The sequence below is a fragment of the Tiliqua scincoides genome, chromosome 3 (genome assembly GCF_035046505.1).
Source record: "Tiliqua scincoides isolate rTilSci1 chromosome 3, rTilSci1.hap2, whole genome shotgun sequence".
Classification (NCBI taxonomy): domain Eukaryota; kingdom Metazoa; phylum Chordata; class Lepidosauria; order Squamata; family Scincidae; genus Tiliqua; species Tiliqua scincoides.
In genome coordinates this window covers 53,474,797-53,489,719 of record NC_089823.1, presented here as the reverse complement: position 1 = coordinate 53,489,719, position 14,923 = coordinate 53,474,797, and the positions used below count along the sequence as shown (strand labels likewise).

The 14,923-nt window shown below is 41.4% G+C and overlaps 1 long non-coding RNA gene and 1 pseudogene across 4 annotated transcripts in view; both read right to left on the bottom strand.

Moving 5' to 3' along the window:
- The window catches only part of LOC136645417 (uncharacterized), a 398,421-nt gene that overhangs the window by 241,587 nt on the left and 141,911 nt on the right, over nucleotides 1–14,923 (bottom strand). The window lies entirely within an intron of this gene.
- LOC136647132 (5S ribosomal RNA) lies at nucleotides 3,461–3,581 on the bottom strand (annotated as a pseudogene).

Genomic DNA, 14,923 nt, shown 5'->3' with positions numbered 1-14,923 from the left:
ACCCCCTCTTTTTCTTCTAGCACAACACCAGAACCAGGAGACAATCACTAAAATTGACTGGCAAGAGAATTAGAACAGACAAAAGGAAATATTTCTTTATCCAGTATGTAACTAATTCGTGGAGCAGGATGTTGTAATGGCACCTGGCTTAGATGCCCTTAAAAAGAGACTGAACATATTTATGGACAAAAAGTCCATCACAGGTTACAAGCCATGATGGGTATATATCCTCCAAGTTTTAGGGACAGCATATCTTTGAATGCCAAGATGCAAGGGAGTGCCAACAGTATACAGGTATCATGTTGTGTTGAGTTTTCACAGAGATATCTGATGAGCCACTGTGAGATACAGGAAGCTAGACTGCATGTGCCCTTGGCCTGATCCAGCAGGGTTCTTATGATGTTCCCTTCTTTTTACCACATAAACCCTGGTTCTTTAGTACCCCTGGATAACTCTCTTGATTTTCCTACATTCTGCACTGTTCAATCACAACTTCTATGACTAGTCACCAAACATCTTGCAAGATAAATCAAATTATTTCCATATGTTGGGCAGAAAGTGTAATATTTTCCATCTCAGTTCTACTGCACTAGTTTCACGTGGACTCAGAAACAGCACTAAAACATGTTACTTATTAACCAAATCTGTTCATGTGGGAAACACATGGTGAAAATTAGACATGGTGTTAGATTTGCAGGAGAGTTAGTTACATGAGATTAATTAAATACTATTCATAACAAGCAAATAAAAAAGCAAGGATGCAATAATTATGCTTACTTACCAGAAGGTAACACAAGAAACTACACAGAAACTGAGTAACTTTGGAACTCATTCGATTTACTTCTAAAGTAGGGGTCAACTTAGGGAACTATGGATCTGAGCTTAGGATCAGGGCTTACCTATCACATTCCTCTCCTAAGAGTTTGATTTTCAGCAATTCAACTTTCAGTCCACGTCATCCTAACACAAACAGATCCTTTCAGGACACAAGAAGAAAGCCTTTTTGAGGATGACAATCTCCTATCATGACCTTCTGCAGACTCCTTGAAAGATGAACAGTACTCAACAACCACCAATGTCACACCATTAATATATTTTAATCAATATCAAAAGACTGCAGAAAGTCTTTCATCTAGCTAGATATATTCAACCTGGCAACAGGAAGAGGAAGAACTGAGTTTCCTGAGAGAGAGAGTCCCACTTCTAAAAGGAAAAACTAAGACGATTGTGGGGGCAAAAGATGTCCATCATTACGGTGATGTGAGAACCATTCAAAATCTGACAATCCTTAAAAAGACACTACAAGGCAATGGATTGTTAAAAGACAATCAGGAAAGGGTAAAACATGAATGCCATCATTCAGGAGAGTGTGGGAAATTTATTCTGCCTAGCAACAAATTTCAAGAGGAAAATTCTAGGAAAGAAACACAGATATGTGGAATCCACAAACAGGTTCCCTCTGAGTATTTAACAGGTACGTTCCTGACAAAAGACGAATGTTCCTATGGCTCATGCTGGAGGTAGGGGCAGCTTTGTTTAGTCTCTCCATCTGCACAAGGGGTCATCGTTCCTTAGTACTGGGTTGGGAGGCTTGCAGACTTTCTACTCAAGAGTTCTAAGTTTCTTTGGTATGACAGTCAAACCCCAGCCCACCTATCCTGTTCACAGGTGAGGTTGGTTTGTCACCTGGGTAGGAATGTTTTGCTGTATGCCTTTCTCTTTTTGTCTACCCTGCACCATTAGCGTTCCATCCTGCTCTTTTCTATCCGGGTCAGCTTATGATCAGACATATTGTACACTCCAGCCGACTCTTGGCCTCCCTGAAGAGCCCATATATTTGAAAACTCTGCTGTAGGTGTCAATGGTGAAACTGGTAAACCACATTGCACATAACAACAGTGAAAGCTCCATTTAGAACCTGAAAGTCAGGCTGCATCTGTAAGGCCTTGGATTAAGAGAAGCTAAAACTTTAGCCCAGGGTTTTTAGTCATACAATTTAGAGGGGGGAAAAATTGCCAAATACAACCACTGATGATAAAAATCTATAGTTAAAATTTCTAAGAAGAAATGCTAAGAGCTATAAGAAATGTGTCTTGAAAATGATACCCAAAAGCCTAGGTTGATGTATACCTGAGTGTTATCTCCTTCCTATCACTTCTATCAACAGAAGAGTCCCCTGAAAGCAATATAACAGCAAAGGCCTCACAGAGACATGTTACAAAATTTATTTGTTGCTTATTTTTTTTTAACTGTATTTTTGCTCCTTAGCACTTCACTTATTCATCACCTGGATCCTTTTTATAATGGTCTAAGTTTTTAGGGTAGAATTTCAGCTGCAAATGTGTCATTTAGCTATAGTCTTCAAACAATAATGTTGAAGAGCCATCCCTGCTCCAAGTTATTACAATAGTTTGGTACTACAACTAATCCTAAAGAATGAGAGAAGAAAAAAACAATTTCATCTTCAATTATAGAAGAATGTCTTAGGCTACAGTCCCTAGAATTGATCATTTCATTAATAAAAATGTACCCTATATAAGCACACAACATTTTGTAATAACAAAACCGATTTTTATTTATTCTGTTGCTTACATTGTGAATTCTTTGTTCAAGCCCAGAGATAAAAACAAATGCGAGAATGAAAAAAAACTAAGAGATTGAGGTTTTAATGATAGGTAAGAAACACTAACCTATGTAAGAACGTGTTGATGGTTATCAGTTATGATATGCGAGTAGCAATTTATTTGGGCAGGAATTTCTACAACTCCTTACAAGGAAGGGTAGAGTGTGTGGAAACTAGACATGTTTTATGTTAAGTGCAAGAGGGAGGCTGGAGCTGTCATGTATTAGAAACCAAAGAACCAGACTTTGGTTACGTCTCACTAGTAAATGACAGAAATGAGACAAGAGGAGGACCAAATTCATTTAAGGATGATATACTGGTTGATAGTTTTAGTTTTGATTCTAGTTTAGTAATTTGTATTTAGTAGTAAAAATGTAGTGTCCTCTGTGCTCATATTTTTTTGAATAAAACACATAGTAATGATTGTGCTCTTCATTTTCTCCAGTTTCTTTTGAGGGTGGACCAATCGTATGTTTCTATCACCTATTCATATTTCATCCCTTTATTTTCCCTAATGAATTATCTATAATATTTGTTTACTCGGTAACATTTCTTACTTTTAGATTTCAGTTGTTTACATTGGTATTTTTATTTTGCATCAGGTTCCTGCGGATGCATCTCTTGTGATCAATGGGTCTGCAGAGAATGCAACTGCATCTTACTTTGTGCAGTGACTTTTAAGGCACCCAGTAAAATATCCTTGAACAGGATATGTATAGCCTTGTTAAAATTTCATTTCCAGACAACTATGCCAGCCTTTGCTTTATGCAAAGTGCAAATGGCTGGCTTGAAGTTCAAGTATTACAGGCTTTTTAGAAAAAGGAAATAAACAATGTTAGAGTACAGCTCCCGGTATTCCCATGAGATTACTCCCATCCAAGTACTAACCAGGCCTGACCCTGCTTAACTTCCAAGATCAGACAAGATCAGGGGCATTCAGGATAGTATGGCCATAGACTAAACAATGTTAGGATTTTTCTTACATGTGAAACAATTTAAAAGCTGTTTCTGTTATGAAATTAACTAATTGCTGTGGTATGAAAAATCCAACAGAAGCTTTTTTTCCTCCTCAAAATAGCATGAGGGGCACATGTTCAGGCTACAAGTCATGGAACTAAGTACATTTAACATGGCCCAACCCACTTCGCTATTTGTTTATGCAGTAACTAATTCAAGGGTCAAAAGCTCAGATTTTCCTGTACTTCTAATTAGAATGTTCTATATCCCCCCACCACGAAATATGAGGTGCCTTTTCAAAGAAGGCAAAAAAATGTTTCACAAAAAGGGAAGAAGCAATTTCATTTCAGCTATGAAAAGAGCATCATAGTTTCCATTAAGAGAAACAGCTCAGTGACCCCTCAGTAAGATAATGCCCGGGGTCTCATCAACACACTCCAGATCTTCATGATAAGTAACACCAAAGAGGCATACAATAGCCTTCCAAAGTAAGGACCTATATGTCCAATATTATTTCCTGAAAAGCATATACAGGCATGCCCCCCTTATTTGTGGGGGATCCATTGCTGGGACCCTCCTGCAGATACAGAAACAGTGGATATGGGAGATGTCTGTATTAAAAGTGGACCCTCTGTGCTCCCTAAATGCCCACTAGCATTGTTTAAAAGCTTACTGGTGAAGTGTTTGGTGTTTTAACAGGTTGCTATAAGTATTCAAGTCTATAGTGCTACGCGAGCAGGCTGCCAGCAACCTGATTGCTTGATGAAACTAGATTGAATGGTAACAGGAAGTTAACTGCTGCCCATTACCATCTGATCTAGTTTTGTCAAGCATTCACCTGCCGGCAGCCTGCTCACACTACACTATAAGCTTGAGTGCTTATAGCAACCTGTTAAAGCAAGAAACACTCAACCAGTAAGCTTTTAAACCATGCTAATGGGTGCGTGGGAGGCTCCCGGATCTGCAGGTAACTGAATTCACAGATCCACCTGTAATTGCAAAATAAGTATATTACAAGACAACACTGATGCAAAATAATATTAACAATGAAAAACCTAATCCGTCCAACTTTCCAGCGCTGACACAGCTGTGCCAACAGGGTGTGCACTGCATTCTGTGATGGACAGGCAGTCACGGAGACCTCCTCAAAGTAAGGGAACATTTGTTTCCTTACTGCGGGACTGCACTGGTGCAGGAAAGTTGGATAGGATTGGGCCCAAAATTTATCCACTGTTGGGCATATTTAAGAAGTTGTTAAGACCACTGAGAAACATTACTTAATGCTGAATTTCTTTTTCCAGTGCCACAAATGAATAACACAGAATTAAACATGAACTCCTCCTGCAATGCTACTGTATGGAACCCTCCTGGGTAAAGCTAGAGGGCAGCATAAGCTGGTCAAATGCCTTCGTAATAATGAACAGCACAGACCCTGCAAAAACCTAGAGAGGTTTCTATAATGATCAATTACAGTTATTCTCCTTTCCCTTTATTCCCACACATTCATTGTGTTTGTTAGATGGCATATGGTGTGGAAGGTTTTGCATTTCAGGGAGCCCCCCCCCCCCAATCCACATAGCAGTCATAATTTCAGTAAGTGTGCTGGGCCACAACAAAGAAGCAAATGAAAACAGTGGTCTGTCATACATAAAAAGTTTCAGAATACCTAGACAGAAAATACTATGGCAGGAGTATAAAACCAAAAAGCTGTGCGGTTGGAAGATAGGGTTTTCAAAAGCTTTCTTGTTTTGTTCCAACATATATTTGCAACAACTATCAAAGAGCATGCTGTCTCATTTTGCAGAAATCTTTGCCAAGTAAACATTATGACATAAACACGACCAAAACGAAACAACATGCTGTTAACATGGGAACCTTGCCAAAGCAGTTCTGTTAATCAGAACGCTTCCATTAGTTCAATCAAGTAAGATTACATCTCAAAATCTCAATGAATCATGAAACAAACACTGAAAGCTATAATCTAACATGAAATGTCCCACCCTTCTCTCTGACTGACCCAGTTTTCTTTTGTTTGATTTCTCACATACTTATTACATCATAGGTTCAGCCAATGTTTGAATTTGTGAAGTTGCGTTCACAGATTCTTCGTTATCACTTCCACAAGGCAACTTGCTAGCAGTGGGAAGCAGACTGGAAGATAATAGTTATTTGGGAGTAAACTGGCTGGTATCTCTAACTCCTTTTGCAACTCTGAGACCTCTGTCTGCAGAAGTCTGATTTCTGGGAATAACAATGTGTGAATTGCAATGTGGATGGGGCCACACCTCCATAGTCAAGCACATTCTGTGCATGCAGAAGGTTCCAGCTTTGATTCCAGGCATCTCCATGTAATGCTGGGAAAGATCCTTCTGAGAAATCTTGGAGCTGCACCAGTCAGCTTAGGGCACTGATCTAGATGGATCACTTGCGGGGTTCAGTGTAAGTCAGTTATCTTGTTCTGTTCTATGTCAAAATACAGAGTACAGACAAAGCAAAGACAGCCTACACTGATGCTGCATAGACACTGACTAGGCACAAAAGATGAATGATGCATGGAAGGTGAGGACACGGGGGCATGGAGGAGGGTGCGGACCTCACTCCCAGTGCAACTCAAACAGCACATTGTTTTGTTGCTGGAGTAAATGCATGGGAAGACTCCATTAGAAGAGTCAGCAATTGAAGAACTGAATAACAGGAAGAGAGAATTGGGTAAGTACACTCTAGGATCCAGAAGATCATAAAGGAGCAGGCAGCAGCTGGCAAATCAGATTATTCCTGAGGCAAAAGAGGTACAAGAGCCAGCTGACTCTCCAGTTGTTGCCACCTGTTCCTGTGTGTGGGAATACAGTGATGCCTCGCAAGACGAAATTAATTCGTTCCGCGAGTCGTTTCGTATTGCGAAAATTTCGTCCTGCGAAGCGCGATTTAAAACAAACCAAAACAAAAAAATGCAAAAAATTCGTCTTGTGAAGCATGACAACAGAAAAATTCGTCTTGCGAGTCAGCAAAAAAATCGCGAAACGCTTTCATCTTGCAAGTTTTTCGTTGCGCGAGGCATTCATCTTGCGAGGCATCACTGTAACTACTGCCAGTTTAGCCAGGCTAAGGTTGTGCTGAGCAGTTCACTTTCATGCCTACAGTCACCACTGTCTGCCCCAAGCAGGTAAGTGGCCAGGTGTCTTGCGGCAAGGCAGCAGACAGTGCTGAGTGCCCACTTGGCAGCCCTCATTAGTCCGCCACTTTCCCCAGCCTGTCACCCTAAGCAGTCGCTTCACCTTGCCTTGTGGGTGAAACAGCTCTGTAGAACAGAGTTGAGTGGCATGATCGACCCCCGCAAAGCATTCACTGATGATCTTCAGTTTAGTTGTACAGTGTGCACAGGGCTTGGGTGTATCAGCTATTTGTTTACAATAGGTCTTTTCTGCTGTTCGGTTACAGCTGTGTGTTTCAGACCTAGGCTTTAATGGGCAGGTGCAGGGATCGCAAAGGTTCATATATACTGTTTCTGGAATAAGCATAAATTCACTAATCAAGCCACTAAACATTTTTATTCTTCTAGCGATTATGAACTCAGTCCGGGCAGTAATACCAAGCCATGTGAAGTCTCCTTTTATATGCTTTCTGCATTAATCACCTCTTGACTTTTAAACATTGCTCCAAGGATTGCATACTTTTTATTAAAAAAGAAAACACAATCATGATAAAGCTTCTTTTAACTATCTATTACTATGCCTTTTGCTTTTCATTATAAAATTACAGATACAGTAACAGTTATCAAAATAAAGCATTATGTAATTACAGTTCTTTTCAATTTAGTTGGCAATAACAGCAATTAAGAATGCCATTTGAAATGCCTTCGTCCCATTTGTTTTTCATACTGTAACACACACACACACACACACACACACACACACACACACACACAATCTGCCAGTTTCTTTAATTTTTGGCATAACCTTGAAAAGCAGGTACAAAATAATTTTATTCATTCTGCTAATTCTCCAAGTCATTAAGAAGAAAAGGGCAAGCTATTTAATATTAATTAATTAACTGCAAAAACAATATGATCTACTATTAGTTCCTACAATATGTAACAGAAAATTATTCCATTGATAGTAATAGTCTTCATGTACTAGTGAAAAACTACTCTAATGTAAAAATTCTGCATAAGTACTATTGGTTAAAATAATTTAGATGGACACTATTAACTCTTAATTATTCTTGGGTGGGAATGGCTTCCATTTGTGTAAGAGACACTTAGGATCCAACATTCTACTGTTCACAATTTTAGAACAAGACATCCAACTGGCAGAAGGCTTCTGCAGCAAGAGCAAAACAATGCACAGTCAAGTGAAAGAGAAAAAAGAAAGCATGCAGAAACTCCCCCCCCCCCACAAAACACAAGAGAAACAGAGCAATCCTATACACCCTAATGGTTCTCAAACTGTGAGCCGTGGCTCCCTGGGGAACTGTGGAAACCAGCTGGGGGAGCTGTGGAATCCTTGAGAAAAACCTGCAGCCCTATACAATCTATAGGATTGTAGCCCTAATCAGAAGCCACCAGTCATAAAGTTTGGGAACTACTGCCATACACATTTACCTAAAAGGAGGCCTCACTGACCTCAACTGACTAAGGCCGCAATCCTAACTGGGTCCCTTGGGCCGGCCTGGGAGGGTTGCAAATGTGCCGTAAAGCATCTTTGCGCCTCCTCGGGAGGAAGCCAGGCTCTGAGAAGTGCCGGCCTGTGGAGGATGATGGAAGCCTCCATGCCAGCTTCGCCCCAGCTCCTTGCGTCAGCTCGGATGAACTGATGCAAGGACGAAAGGTAGGCATGGGGGGCAGGGAGGGGGAGGGAGGGAGGTGTTCCTGGGCAGGGGGAGGGAGGGTGATGGGCGGCCCGGGGGGCAGGGAACTGGAGGTGGGGTTGGGATCCGGCAGTTATGCCGGATCCAAACCCCCATCCCCGGGGAGAATGAAGCAGCTCCAAGCCACTCTGCTCTCCTCTGACTTGTGCCACCTCAAGAGGTGGCACAAGTCCGAGGAGACCCATAGGCGCCAGCAGCCCTTACCCAGGGGTAAGGAGAAAAGTTTCCCCTTGCCTCTGGCTAAGCTGCTGATGACCACAATCCTGACTGGATACAGCACAAGCCTCCTGGTTTGCCTGTTCTAGCGCAAGTTAGGATTGTGCCCTAAGAGCCTAATCCTGAGCTCCCGCAGTAACTGCGCAGCTGTGGCAGTAACAAAAATGGCTGCCGCCTCATCCTGCACACCCATGGCAACTGCGGGTGGCACTTCGGGAGGAAGAGACTTTCATCCCCTTCCCCCGGGTAAAGGGAGTAGCCCTGAAATGGTAGCCGAGCCTAACACGAAGGCTCAGGATCTGTTGGAGTGTCGCTCCACTGGTCCCACCTCCCTCCCTCCCTGCGTCACACCTCCCCCCCGCCCTTTCCTCAACTTGTAGTGTAAGATGTGTCACTGTGAGAGGGAGTCACGGTGCTTTCTCATTCAACATATATGTAATTGGAGAGTTTCCAAGGAAGTTCAGTGCAGAAACAGCTGACTTCAAAAGAGGGGACTTCTTAAACATGAGACGATTAGTAAAAAGGAAGCTGTAAGGGAAAGGCAAGAGAGTCAAATCTCTCCAGTGTGCATGGATGTTATTTAATATCATGATAATAGGAGAGGCAACACCTGGTCCAGGAGCAGGCCAGCATGGCTCAAGAGTGCAGTCAAGGAAGCTATAAAAACCAAGGAGGCTTTCCTCAGAAAATGGAAGTCTTTACCAAAGGAAAACAAAAAGGAACAAACTGTGTCATTACGGGATGTAAAGAAAGAATACGAGACGTACAAGACTAAAAACAATAAAAACTTCTTTAAATATATGAAAGCAGAAAACTTACCAGGGAGGCAGTTGGATTGTTAGATGAGAGAATAAAAAGGTTAAAGAAAATGCAGAAATTGCAGAGATGCAGAATAAATTTTTCGCATCTGTCTTCTGTAGAGAAGACATAATACCGATAGCCGAGCCTGAACTGACCTTTCTCAGGGGGCAAATCTGAAGAGCTGAGTCAAACAGAAGTGACAGGGGATGAAGATCTGTACCATACTGACAATTAAAAATGAACAAATCTCTGGATCTAAATGGTATAGGGTGGCCCTCAGTATCTGCAGGTGATCCATTCCTGAACCCCCATGGATACCGAACCCGCGGATGAACAAATCCGTGGGTCAGGCACCCTGTTGCCCTCCAAATGTGATAAGACCTGTGCTCTGGTTGTGTCCAGATGTCCTTCTGAAGCCTTCAGTGGGCCAAAAACATGACTTCTTGTTTTCAACTGAAAACCAGAAGCCATGATTTTCAGCCCTCCAAACGCAACCAGAGCATAGCTCTAGTTTGGAACCTGTGAATATTCAAATCTGCGGGACCAAACCTGCAGATACCAAGGGCTGCCTGTATGTACCCAAGAGTTCTGAAGGAACTCAAATGTGACATACTGATCTAACATAAATATGTAACTTGCCTCTAAATCAGCATCCATGCCAGACAACTGAAAGGTAGTCAGTGTAACATTTATATTAAAAAGGCACCAGGGGAGCTTGAAAAAGCTACAGGCGAGTCAGTGTAAAGCCTGGTCTAGGTAAACAGATAGAAATTATAATGAAATATAAAGTTATTGAGCATACAGAGGAACAAATCTCTCCTGCCAATGCATGCAGGCCAAAGAAGTGCATGCTGCACCCTATGATGGGGGGGGCTGTTGTAGAGAACTCCTCAGGGTAAGGGAACTTTTGTCCCATTCTGTCCTGATTCTCCCCCAAGCCACCCTTTCTACTGACCTACCTGGTTCAGCTGAGGACAGAGATATTCTGTGGACCAGTGGCACTGACACACAACCTCTGGCTATTTATGCTAGTGTGTTCAGCCCACAGAACAATGGAACAATTTTCACACTGTCATTCTGGGACTTACATTGGTGGATCATGAGATCCACCAGTGTAAGGCCTTGATAGGATTGGGTTGTTATGTTCTTATCCATACTTCACACGAATAACTTTCTGAATTAGGCAAATCAAATGACAACCCAGATAACAGCAGACAGATTGCTGATCTCCCATTCAAATCCACGTTACTCAGGCACTTTTGAGAAATGGAGACATTCTAGCCCTAAATCCTTTTGGCAGTCATGTCAGGACAGTTTGGCACAACCAGAGGAAATTTGCTGCCTGAATATGGCAAGACCTGAAAGCCTGGGGCCTGTTTCTGTGTGTAAGCCCAAGGCCAGAGTAAGGCAGAAGGCACATGTGCCATGTGACCCTGGACTGACCAGTCAGGACTGTGTAAATGTGCTGAGTCACTGTGACTTTGCAGCCCCAATGCAAATCTATGGGAGAAGGACAAGTGCATCTTGGGAAGATGATATAATAGAGTCATGAGAGGGTGAGGTAATGGGTATGAAGTCATCCCTTAACTGATAGATCAGGGGAAGTATAAAAGGGAGGCTGCCAGGGTGTACTCTTGTGGGTCGTTGTGAGGAGTTGAGAAGAGTGGTGAATCTATGTTGGTGCATCTGAAGACTGTGCTTGCTGTTTCGCTGCCGGTGAGACCAGCTATCTGTACTATATGTAAATACAGCTTGGTGGTGGAAATCTGCCTGGCTTGTGTTTTCATTCCTTCTCCGAGCTATCTTGGATCACTGCTGATGCCAGAAGTTTGCTGCACTACATCGTCTGCAGGTTGTGCACACCGCATAGCCCGACAAGTCATCATTAAATGATTGTGAAAGTATACGTACAAAACAAAGCTGTTGTAATAAATCATCCCTTTTCTCCTTTTTTACCAGTACAGGCTACCTCTGGCAAAATTACCAGTGCAACACCCTGAACTATCCCTAACGTTTGTGTGCACACTACTACATGGGTTTGGTAATGTCTTGTAGCATAACCCAAGTGATCAATCCTGTCTCTGCTGTTGCATTTTTTTCTTTTTTAAGCAAAGTTCATTTTCCAAACCAGCACTTACTACCAACAACAGCAGTTTCATGTTTGTTTTTTTTAGTTTCTTTTAGCCATACTATAAGGTAGTAAGATGCATCTTCTGCCACCTTCAAATAATACCATGAAATTGTGATACTTTTTCCCCCAAGGTAGCTTAGCAAACTGTTATATAATGTTCCTATATAAAAAGGTCAAAGGACAGCAGCAGTTTAAACACACATTTTAGTAAAACAAACTTGGACTTTCTAAACAATAATTCTGCCTTTTGTACAGTGATGGGGGGACGGCTGTTTCCTGTCACAGGGCTTTGACAGAAGATAGCCTGAACTAAGATAGCCTGGATAAGCATTTGACTCTGTTAAAATAATAGATATGAAAGGCAGCATTACACATCATCCTTATCACCTTATTGTCTGAAAGTTCTAACCAGCATTATATAAGATAATATTAGAAGACATATAGCGAACACTGACGCGTCACACCCTGGAATAAAAAAAGTACACATGCTATCCTGTTGCCATCTAAGAATGTCACTGAAACAGAAGAGAAGAGAGATGTTTCTTTTTCAACATTACATTTGATTCCACAATCTATTGCATTCTTTACATAGATCTGAAAAATTTTTTCACTGCAGAAAAGGAATATACTAGAGCCAATCTGACTCTGCCCAATTTCTTGACTGTTTTCTGTGTCTTTGAAAATGGGGTGGACTTTTCTGCTAATTTCATTAGGGGATGATTTCTTTGGCGTGGTGAACATTTGTAGAGCTCTTGAAATCAGAGCAGCATTTTGGTTTTCCCAAGCTGTCGTGGGTGGAGATGAGCCGACCAGCAGAAAAAGTGCCTCTAAGAATAGCAGCTCGGGGTCATCTGGGTGACCATCTTCTATCATGGAGTTTAGGCAAAACAATGGCACTGAGCAGCAGCTGGGGACCGAACAAACCCACCACCACTATCTGAAGTGGCAGAGAGACCAAAGAAACCCTTTCCCATGCAAACCAAAGTGTCAAGCAAATTCTCCTAACACATTTAACTGAACACTGTCCCTGCTCAAGTTTACTCACAGTGTTCCAGGTTCTAGACCATACAACCACAATGCTACAAGATGGCGGGTATGCCCCTTTCCTCAAAACAGTTGTGAGTGGCTATTCTCCAGTTATAGATCAGGCAACACAGATAATCATTTATGTACATAACTGCATAAAACCTATGGCTCATGACACAATAGGTCTATGGGGTGGCTTACAACCCCTTGGGCATTTCTACCTTGCCTTTGCCCTGGGGCAAGTGAGGCTTGGGTGCGTGCCAATCCTGAGAGGAGGACTGGCCAGTATCTATTGTTCTGTGAAGATCAGCAATTAACAAAATTATTGCTCTGTGGCCTCCCTAAAATGGCAGGGAATTCAAAGAGTTTTGGAACCATAATGCAGGAGGTCTCAGAAGCATTTTAGAAGAATAAGGCATTAAGGAAGGCAGGGGAAGTGTTGCAAAGGTTCAAATTTAGGAAAATGGGGAAAACAGAACTACCCATCACTCACTCACTCACTCACTCACTCACTCAATTACATGGCAGGAACAGAGCTGATAGAGGCATCTTAAAACTTGATTTCCCCCTTGAAATTTTTATCTCTTTATTAGTATCCTGCCTCCCCCCCACCATAAAAGGAGAAAAATACTGAAAATAGAAGAAAAGAAAATTTTGAATCAACACTAGCACTATTATATACATTGCATATAGAGAGCATGAAATAAAGAGCTGATGTGAGATAATGGTTAAGGGACTAAGCTATGATCCACTTCAAATCACATTCTAGCCATGAAATCACTAAGGGCTCAATCCTATCCAACTTTCCAGTACCGGTGCTGCCGCAATGCAGCCCCGAGGTAAGAGAACAAATGTTCCCATACGTTGAGGAGGCCTCTGAGACTGCCTCCTCACCACAGGATTCAGTGCATGTCCCATGGGCACAGCTGCACCGGCACAGGAAATCCAGTACGAGGTCAGTACTTTGTTTCTTGAGAACATCTTCAACTTCTGGCCCCTTGATCCAGATCTGCTCATGCAGAAAACTAGACCATAACCTGTCCTGAACCTTCTGAACCCTGACAAGATGTGGGCTAAGGCAAACCATTGTCTCTCAGTCTCAGTGCTCCATTTACAATGTGGGTTTAACACTGATCTCCTCTATAGGGCTATAGGGATTACTATGACAATATGTATGAAGTACTTTAAACACTAAACTGCTACGTAAATGGTATGCATTATAGATTAATGTCAGAATTCATGTGGATGTTGACATTTTCAACAGGTGATTTTTAACTTTTGGGAACAAGTAAGAAATGTCAGAAAATTTTGGCACTTGGCGGTATATTTCAGGAACTACCAAGTACTTTGCACAAAGATCAGGTTCACATTTCCATTATATACTACTGGGCAGTACTGACATTTACTAGCATAAGAAAACATTCAAACCATATACCTACATATTTTAAAACTTTTATCAGTAAATCTCAAGAATTGCTACATTTCTCTAAAAAAGTTATTTTTCTTTTAAATGTTTACCGGCAAACAGCAAAGCAATTCATTCAAGCTATGATTGGTTTTCCTTGATGTGCTAACCCATATGGCTGGGCTCTACCTGTACAAGCTGCACTTGGGGGTCTCATGTAACTGAAAGGACTGCTATACAGAAAATGTTTCTTACCAAAGAAAAGCAGCATATAGACAGGCTAGAATTCTTCTCCTTCACTAGTTCTCCATGTTAGAAATTACCATATGGTCCAGACAAAGGTTTATAGTCTCTGTGAAAACTAGGCCAATGGCAAACCTGTTATACATTTTCAAATTGCTTTTTGCTCAAACTATACAAAGCACTTAAAAGCGGTCCTTTCAAAGTGTGCATGTTTTGATACACCTTGGCTCATTTGAATAGCCCTGCTCAATTTGAAAATGTTAAGTATGTAAAAGATTTTGCTGGATCAGATTCTCAGTACTGACCTAAATACTACATGCACTGGATCCTCATACACGATACTGTCAATAGAATTTCTTTCGCTGCACCAAAAGCTTCAGACAAATTCTATCTTACTTTAACCTTTCTTGGGAATATGTTCATAAAGCCATTAAACAGGCATATACAAATATAAAATAGAATAGAGTTTCTTAATCACATCAATACATTTTGGTGTTTGGTAGCAATAATTTTTCAGACTAAGTGCAATTAGAAATGACTCAGTTTAAGGGCTTTTGACATTAATAAAAATATCTCTCATTAGTAAGATGCCCTTTATCATTTAAGAAAGAATGCACATTTTAATAATGTTTTCTATTTGGTATGTCAGCACATG